This window comes from Lathyrus oleraceus, chromosome 5 (assembly GCF_024323335.1).
Source record: "Lathyrus oleraceus cultivar Zhongwan6 chromosome 5, CAAS_Psat_ZW6_1.0, whole genome shotgun sequence".
In the NCBI taxonomy this organism is placed as follows: Eukaryota; Viridiplantae; Streptophyta; class Magnoliopsida; order Fabales; family Fabaceae; genus Lathyrus; species Lathyrus oleraceus.
In genome coordinates this window covers 91,393,299-91,402,089 of record NC_066583.1, presented here as the reverse complement: position 1 = coordinate 91,402,089, position 8,791 = coordinate 91,393,299, and positions in this window count along the sequence as shown.

Genomic DNA, 8,791 nt, shown 5'->3' with positions numbered 1-8,791 from the left:
GTGTACTTTTTAGTGTTCCTTCGTCCATAATCCATGGTGTGAAATATTTGCAAACAAGACCTTAGTCCCTTTGAAATTTATTTTATGTGATGAATGTTATGATGCACATGTATGCATGAATGCAACAATCATACACAAGGAATCACACACAAGGCAAACACAAACAAAGGTCAAGGGATGGATCAAGTCATCATCAAGATCAATCATACATTTTGTTGGATTATGGTTTTCACCTTATCAACACCCAAGTTCCATTGATATTGATGAGACTGATCGGATCAACCAAGAATCAAAGGGTTTGTTGTGAATCACGACCATGAAGTTGGGTTACGAACCATCCCAAAAGGAGTGTACTAAGGATAAAAACCTATAGATCATGTTCTAAAAAGTTCCCAGAGTCTTGATCCCATCTATCGGATACTATAGGTTAGGATGACTGATTCATCAACCCATAGTATTCTCAAGAGAAACTCGTATGAGTGTAGTATCACGTAAGAACTATTATCAAGTCTACATTTGAACAGTCTCCACACTACGTCCTAAATAGGCCAAGTTTGGTTAAATGTTCTACGATCCTCAGCTTCTCGGACCCCCAATTTAGAGAAAGTAATGCCTATCCACGACTTACTCGCGTGACATTAGTAACTCCAAAGAGGTCTCCACTGAGTTGGGGATCTCATGTCAACTCTTTCAGGACTACTCCTTCAAAGCCATCATGACTATATCACCCTCCTATCTTAGATTGCACTCAAGTTCGGGTTAGAACTTATCTCAGCACACAGAGATCACCAAACACAACAGTCAGAGTATCACACAACAATATATACAAACAAACAACAAATATACAACTATATACACAAAAAGTAGGCTAAACCCACTAAGGACTACTCCCTAGCAGAGTCGTCACTTAATTTCTGTAGCGGTAAATTCATGACCATCAAATTATGGATAAACTTAATGTCAATAAAACCAGAGTCGCCACCGCACTTTTATTGTTTCCAAAGGAAAAGGGAAAAAGTACGAACAAAACCCGAAGATAAGAAATTTTTAAATCAAAACTAATAAAATGTCAGAGATTACAAGTAAGGGGGTTGGTTACACAGAGGGAAGGTATTAGCATCTAAAGTGCCCTAGGTACTCCTAGGGAGCCTTTTTTTGTGTGCAAGTGTTTTGGTCAAAATGATGTTTGATAAAAATATAGAGTGAGGGGATGAGGAAATAATTCATTATTTATATTTTTGTGTTTGACAAGACCTTCGGTCTTATGCCTACATACCCACATAAAAATGAGGGATCAAAACCCCGTAGTTCGTGGTAAAATTTTCAAAGGAGTTAGTGAATTATATTTAAACAAAAGTTTAAAAGAAAAGGCATAAAATGCCAAAGACTTGAATGGGGTTGTTCGTTCTTTTTTTCTTTTTAAAATTAAAGTCAGTATGGTTAAGTTCATTCACAAGTTTGATTTAAGAAAAAGTTTAAAAATTCATTGGCATAAGGCCAAAGTTTCCAATCATTAAAACATGTCTAAGTTGAAAACACAAATAAAGAAGGTTTTTGAAAAGAGGGAGAGATTTGAAATTAAATAAGTGGGAGGAGATGAAGAGACTATCCTAGACAAAAATTAAAAGTTAAGAGTTAAAAAGATCTGACCAATGGGATGCAATTCAACAGACAAGAATGTCATATAGAAATCCATTTTCCTTTGGACTTTAGCAAGCAACAAGCATAAGCAATATCCAAAGCAAACCAGTATGAAGACCAAGGCATCAAATAAATATAGACATAATATCCAATCAAGAACTCCAATAGCTAGTAGTCTTAAAATGTATCAGATGAAATATTCCTTGGTGAACTCAGAAGCAATCATCAGACATTAATAATAATAAGAATATAATAGTTAAGTACAAAGACAAAGTAACAGATGAACCAATAACACTCAAGGTTTGCATCAGATGAAAGGCACTATCAAGGATGATTCAGTCTTAAAATAATAGCATTGGCCAAGTCCTTTAAGGCATAGGGAATGTTTCCTAATTCTAAGTCCAAGAGTTCAGATCAAGTCCAATAGTCCACCAACATATTTTTTAAAGTTTTTGTTGTTATTAAGTATTTTTAGGTCCTAAGACCACAAACATAAACAAAGACAAGCAAACAATATATACAATCACAAGATATGGCTCAAGTGAGCAAAGTGAAAAGGACTTGAAACATAAACAAGTTGCATGAAATGTAAATGGCAATGAATGATAAAGATACTGAAATTTGAAGTGCATAAAATAAATGAGTTGAAGGTAAAACAACATTAATAAAAAGTTAGTCAATGGTTAGTCAAATGTTAGTGAATAGTTTTAATTGTTTAAGTCATTCTTTGAAGAACACTCAATAATTCATTCACAAGTATGAATCCATGAACCAATACATCATCCATGAGAAGGGCTCCAACTTGGATAAATCAACAAGTATACGACTAGCTCTCATGAATGTAAAAAAGGTCAAGTTTTCACACAATACCGTGAAGAATGGGAGACTTACAATCTCACTTACTAGAATGATATGCCTTGCGGGACAAATTTAACTCTATGTTACACAACTGTAATTGGACTTATGTAGAAGTCACAACTATCTGAAGCTGGACAATAAAAATATATGTGTTAATGCATGTTAGAGATTTGGTACAAAGAACCAAACTCCTAAAACATACCACACATCAAAAGAATGAAAGGCACCTATCTCAGTCAGGCTCATGTTGATTCATCTGACACAAGGTTATTGATGAATCAACTAGCATTAGACATGAAGAGAACTAATTGGTCAATGATGGATTGGGGAAGAATAGGGATGAAGATGAAGAGGTAAGGGGAAATAGAAATCCAAATTGATCATAAGAGGAATTTCATCTAATCAATATTATCCATTCATTTTGGGAGATGAAATGTACATTTCATCAATCCGTAAATCCAATAGTATTGGCCAAACAAAAGTCAAATTAACCATGATCAAGGCCAAATAGAAAGTCAAACATCACAAGACCAATTAAATAGCTCAACACAATTTTAAAACAATTATTCAATTAAAAATCAAATTAAAAATGAATTAAAATGCATTTTTAAATGGAAAAAACCTCAAATCCCTTCAAATCACCAAATAAATGGCCAAGAGATTTATCCTAGGTCAAACAAGGTCAAAGGACCTTAGACAAAAAATTTCATAATTTTTGGAAATTCAAAAGTATTTTAAAATATTTAAAAACAAGTCAAAAATCATTTAATTCATAATAAAATATCAAAATTAATAAAAAAAATGATTTTAATTCAGGATATGGAAGAGAAATATATTTAAAGATTTTTAGTGAAAGTACCATATTTTTTGGATTAAAAATAAAATTTCTATGAATTAAATAAATTAAAAGGATTAAACATAAAATCAGAAAATATAATAAAATTAAAAAAAAAACAAGGGCCATCAAATCTCTCTTATTAATTCAGGTGGCAAATCTGATGGCCACACGCATCAAGTCCACCATAGACCAAATTTAATGCTCAACACAAGTGGTAATCAAGATGGATGGCTGAGATTAAAACATTTGAGCAAGATCAAAAGATTGGGAAGGTGCCAACGCACCATCGGAGCCCTAACTCCGGTCTTCTTCTCCGGTGAACCTCACTGGATTGGTCCACCACCAACCTCCATCAAAATGAAAAGTGAGTACATTAATTTAAAGGAAAAATGCTTAGGAGCTCAAATCTGACCTCAATTTCTCCCATGTCCACATATATTGAAAGATACATGGACTTGAAATTTAAGGTGCATGATCTGAGTTGCTTCGATTTAGCCTCAAAGCAACTCAATCTTGTTGCCTACATTGGTAGGTCTTCAAACAATCAAAGAACAAGTGAAATAGTAGAGAACTCAAGGAGAATCGAACAAGGGGAAAATCTGAAAAATTCACCTTCGGTTTGCTTCAATTGAGCTTGATCTTGCTTCCAATTTGCCTCGACTCGACTCTAACAACTTGCAGGAAGTGAAATGGATAATTGAAAGGCTTGGATTTTTGGAGTTTAAATTCCAAAACAGAATGAGAATTGAAACTCGATTTCAAGTGAAATATTCAATTTTATTCTTTAATGAAGGTTAGGGAAGCAATGGTGCAAAGCTTGGGTAAGAGGGATCTCTTTTCTGATCAACAAGGGCATGTATTTATAGCATGAGGATTGCTTTCCACACCTTTTCAAAACTTGGCCAAACTTAGTAACTTATATGCATGGGCATGCATTTAGGCCCAAATGATGATTGCATTGAGTCCAAATTCGTGCACAAAACATGCTGAGATCATATCCTGAAGCCATGCAATGCTATTTAAAAATTGAGTTCAAAAGTTGCCAAAACAAGCCAAGCAAAGGAACCATGCGCAAGTCCCTCAATTTTGATCCAAATTCCATGATCTTGGACTCTTTATAAAGGTGACATGAAGGGGAACAACTTTTATGTTGAACACTTTTCCATTTGGAGCTTGGATAATGATGAATTTTGAGGTGGAAGTTGGAGATTTCAAACATAGTCGAAAATTTTCTAAGTACAAAGTCAAATGGCCACTTCTTCCACCTTGAATAACTTTTGCTATGAGTTTCAAATGAAAGTGGTTTCTTCACCAAAGTTATATCTATTTAATTCATATTAAATTTGGTCACAAATTGGAAACCATTTGAATCTTGCATGAGGGAGTTATGGATTTTAGTAGTTGAGGAAAAATGCTTGTTCAATGATGATGACCCAAAATGACCTATAATGTTTCCTCTTGGAACATGCCCTTGCAAGTATAATTTGACATTTATAAAAGAATAAAAGTTGGATAAGACATATTGAAATGGATCATGAAACTTGGATGGCCTTCATATCATATATATTAATCAAGTTATGGTTCTTGGAAGTTGACATCCTAACTAGGGCACAGACAAAATGACCTATAATCCTTCACCATAAAAAATGAATTTCCAAGCAAAATTAGCTCTTTATGTCAACATGAAAGTTGTTTGTAATCTCATAAAGAGTAATGTTTCTCTTAAAACCATTTTCATATGAATTAGTTTTTGAGAGATAGGGTCTAGGGAACCCTAGATTTGACTAGTTGACTTTCTCTGGTTAACCTCTTTGAACCATCTTGCAAACTTGAAGTTATCTTTCTCTTTGGGGATCATGGAGGATCATATATTCTTGATATGACGTGTAATGAAGTATCCCTTGAAATATTTGACCAATTGTTGAAGAAACTTGATGAGGAAGTCACACAAGATAACCATATGAATTAAGGCTTCCAAGGCAAACAAGCTTCAAACTCTTAATGAATTCTTGATAAAAAATGATAAATAAAGAACATGGGGATCCATATATGATGCTTATAATCATTGTGAACCTTGACCTGATTGATCCCTTTCATTGTTATTTGCTGGATTAACCATATTTCTAACATATTTCCTTTTTGGTCTTGCTTCGTTATTTCTGGCTACCGTACCACTTATAAATCTCATGCAACAAAGTTTGAGAAAAATTTGTATGAAGAACTAATGCATAATTTTTTTCAAATACAATAAAAAACTAGACACAAGGGTCCCACCGAGTGTGCCAATTTGTTTACCTTGTATTTTGGTAAACAAGCGCTAGTCTTCAATAATTGATACATTGGTTACTTACAGGATCAACTAGATTGATCCTAGGACATATGTGTATAGTTTTTGTTTAAGGTTTGTTTTACTAGTAAGTTCTTTGACGATAATGTTGCAATTAAAAGTAATGTAAAGAAGATTTATAGAAAGTATAAAGAAAGAACATAATTTTGACAGGAATGTAAATGGAATGAAAATGACTTTAATGTAAATAGATTGACATTGAATGAAAATATGGTGTTTCATACGTACATATTCTCAGAAAACTCTTTTCTCAATAACACTTAGATACTTCGAGGTGTTTTGAGTTTGATACAATATTGAACACCCTGAATTCTAATGCTAAGACTCATATTTATACTACTTCGACAGTAACGGTAACAAACGATTATAGCCGATCCCTCATGAAATAACTCACTAACCACTACTCAGAGATTTCTATCCCTAGAATGCCAGCGTAAGCATGGTTAGGTGATGTATAGAATATTAATTCTTTATGCCACTATTCAGGGTCTCCTATCCCTATTCAACTAGCGTAAGTACAACAATTGCCCTAGGTCCAACATATAGACTAATGGTCAGTATTCCCTATGTGCCCAAAATCAGTTTAAAAAAGTATTTCACATAAAAAACATTACGAATTCAAGAAGCAATTGAATAAGATTATAGACCAATAGGTTCAGACAATGGTCAAATCAACATAGAAATCAAAAATTTAGAAATAGGTTCATCTTAACGCAACTTAACCTAGGAGAATTTAACTACTCACAATGCAATTAAAAACACCACAATTGATAGACAAAGATAACATAAGAAGTCCCTTGAATAGATGATCTCCAATGGCTTCAAATGCTCCAAAAACTACCCTTTGTACTCTCTAATTTGTGCTTCAATCTCCAAATTTCATAACCTTTGCTCTCCCCTTCAAAAAGTGCAGAAAATACCCTTTTAAAGTAGTCAAAATGGATCAAAAATGCGTCAGAAAAGGCCCAAAAAAGTATCATCGCGTGCGTCACTAATCCATGGTGCACACGATTTTGAACACGCTGAATCACGTGCTCTATACTTTCCATTGCACCTGCGATTATTTCAGAATGAAGATATTTCTCTTAGATTAATTTTTCAAAAAAACCACGTCAAAACGAGTTACGAAACTCCACATATGATCAATTTACCAGATAGACGTCAAGATGTAAATTATGCTGAAAATTATTCATTTCTTCACAATTTCTTCCCGATTTCTTGGTTTTGCTCTATTTCTTCATCTTGTTCATTTTATTTATACTTATTCTTATTTAGTTCATATTTAACTTGAAATTTAGTTGAATTTATTGCAAGTACTCATAAAAATTATGTAATGACAAACTGTCATCACAATCTCAAACTTGAATCGTCGCTTGTCCTCAAGTAACTCGTCTGCAACTGCACATTTCAAACATAAAAAATATTGCAATAATAAAGAATGCACATTAACAATTGTGTTACCTAATCATCATTCCAGTTCCCGACTTCAATTGAGCAAATTTGAAAAAGTTCTTCCAGCACAACAAGTACTCAACCTGTATCTCAGCTCACTAATTTTTCACTCGAATTGACAGGGTAATCACACTATCAACGTACAAAAGTATTTTACCTTAAGTTTGTAAAATTTCTAATAAAATCAATCAAAGTCATCTAAACACACACTTTTGGAGGTGTTTCAATATTGTAATGTGGCTTATGTCAGGGTAGCATAATTTGGGACAATAGGCTTAAACCTTTGGAGTTAGTTACCTAGTTTTTCTTATTTTGTCATATTCCTTTTTATATAAACTCTTGTTTAATTACTTTGGTACTAGAGATCAACATTTTATGGTCCTAAACATTGTTTTTCTCATTTTTTTGAAGAAGTTGCTTTGACTTCTTAATTTTTCTCATTTTTATTTTTGAACTTTTGACCAAAATCTCTAGTACACCAATCCCAAACTTAAACTTAGGTCACTTCCAAGAGCAACCCCAAACTTATTCTTTTGCATATGACCAAGGAACTAAATTTTTTACCTAACTTCAAAGACAGTGTGGAAAGATTTAATCGTTCAAGTCAATTGGCTAATTAGTGTGGCTATGTCACCGAAGGAAAGAGCTTTGGCTCAAAGTGGTTAGCAAATGATATAAACATGATATATGGGTTAGTTTGAAGGCTCAAAGTTTACCAAAAATAAGTGCCTCAATGTGTATTTATCAAACCAATAGATTAAATAAGAAATAATGAAAATTCTAAAAAATAGCAATTATATGGATACTCTCATAAGAAGGAAAAGTAAACAATGAAATATTTGACTCAAACCTTACTAGTTGAGGTATCTGGAGATTGAGTACAAGGTAGTTGATTGTTCCTTTCTTCCTCAACTCTCAATCTGCAAGGAACTTTCCTGGTGATCACCTTTGTTTTTTATGATGCTTATGGTTCATTTTTTCACTTCTAAACTTGTAATTTTGTAACTCTGAAAGAAACAACATCAACAAACTTATTTATTAAAGACAAATATAAATTATTGTACAAAGAGGAACCAAGTATTGTAGCTAATACTCTAAATTGGCTTGAGAGATTGACTTGTTGGACGTAAAAGGGAATCACCAAAATTAATACTAAGTTAGAAAACTCCAAATTAACATGTCATTGGAGCGGAAAAAGTCTTGCACGTCTTGCATGGTATTGTTGAAGTCTTGGTTTTGTTTGGTCCACTCTGCCCTCTTCTGATTAATGATGATGCTCGAGAGGAGTGACTTTGCTTTAGAACCATTTTCTGACACAACAACAACACTAGAAAGTGCAAAGATATTTGAAGAACTAATAGGAAAATAGAGAGAGTCTTTAGTTTCTCTTTCTTCTTTCAATCCCTTTCTCAAATCTTTGTCACACTGCTCTTAGATGTGACATGCTACAAAACAAAAACAATTAATTGAAATAAACAAAAATTTATATTTTGCAAATGAAATAAAAATTCATCTGATGGGTTGCCTCCCATTAAGCGTTTCTTTAAGGTCCTAAGCTTTACCTTTCAATTTTTCTTATTCCTTTTGTTTGGTAGGAATTCCATCATGTTTAGGAATTGAAGGTTTTTCTTCCATATTCTCTTCGGCTTGATAGT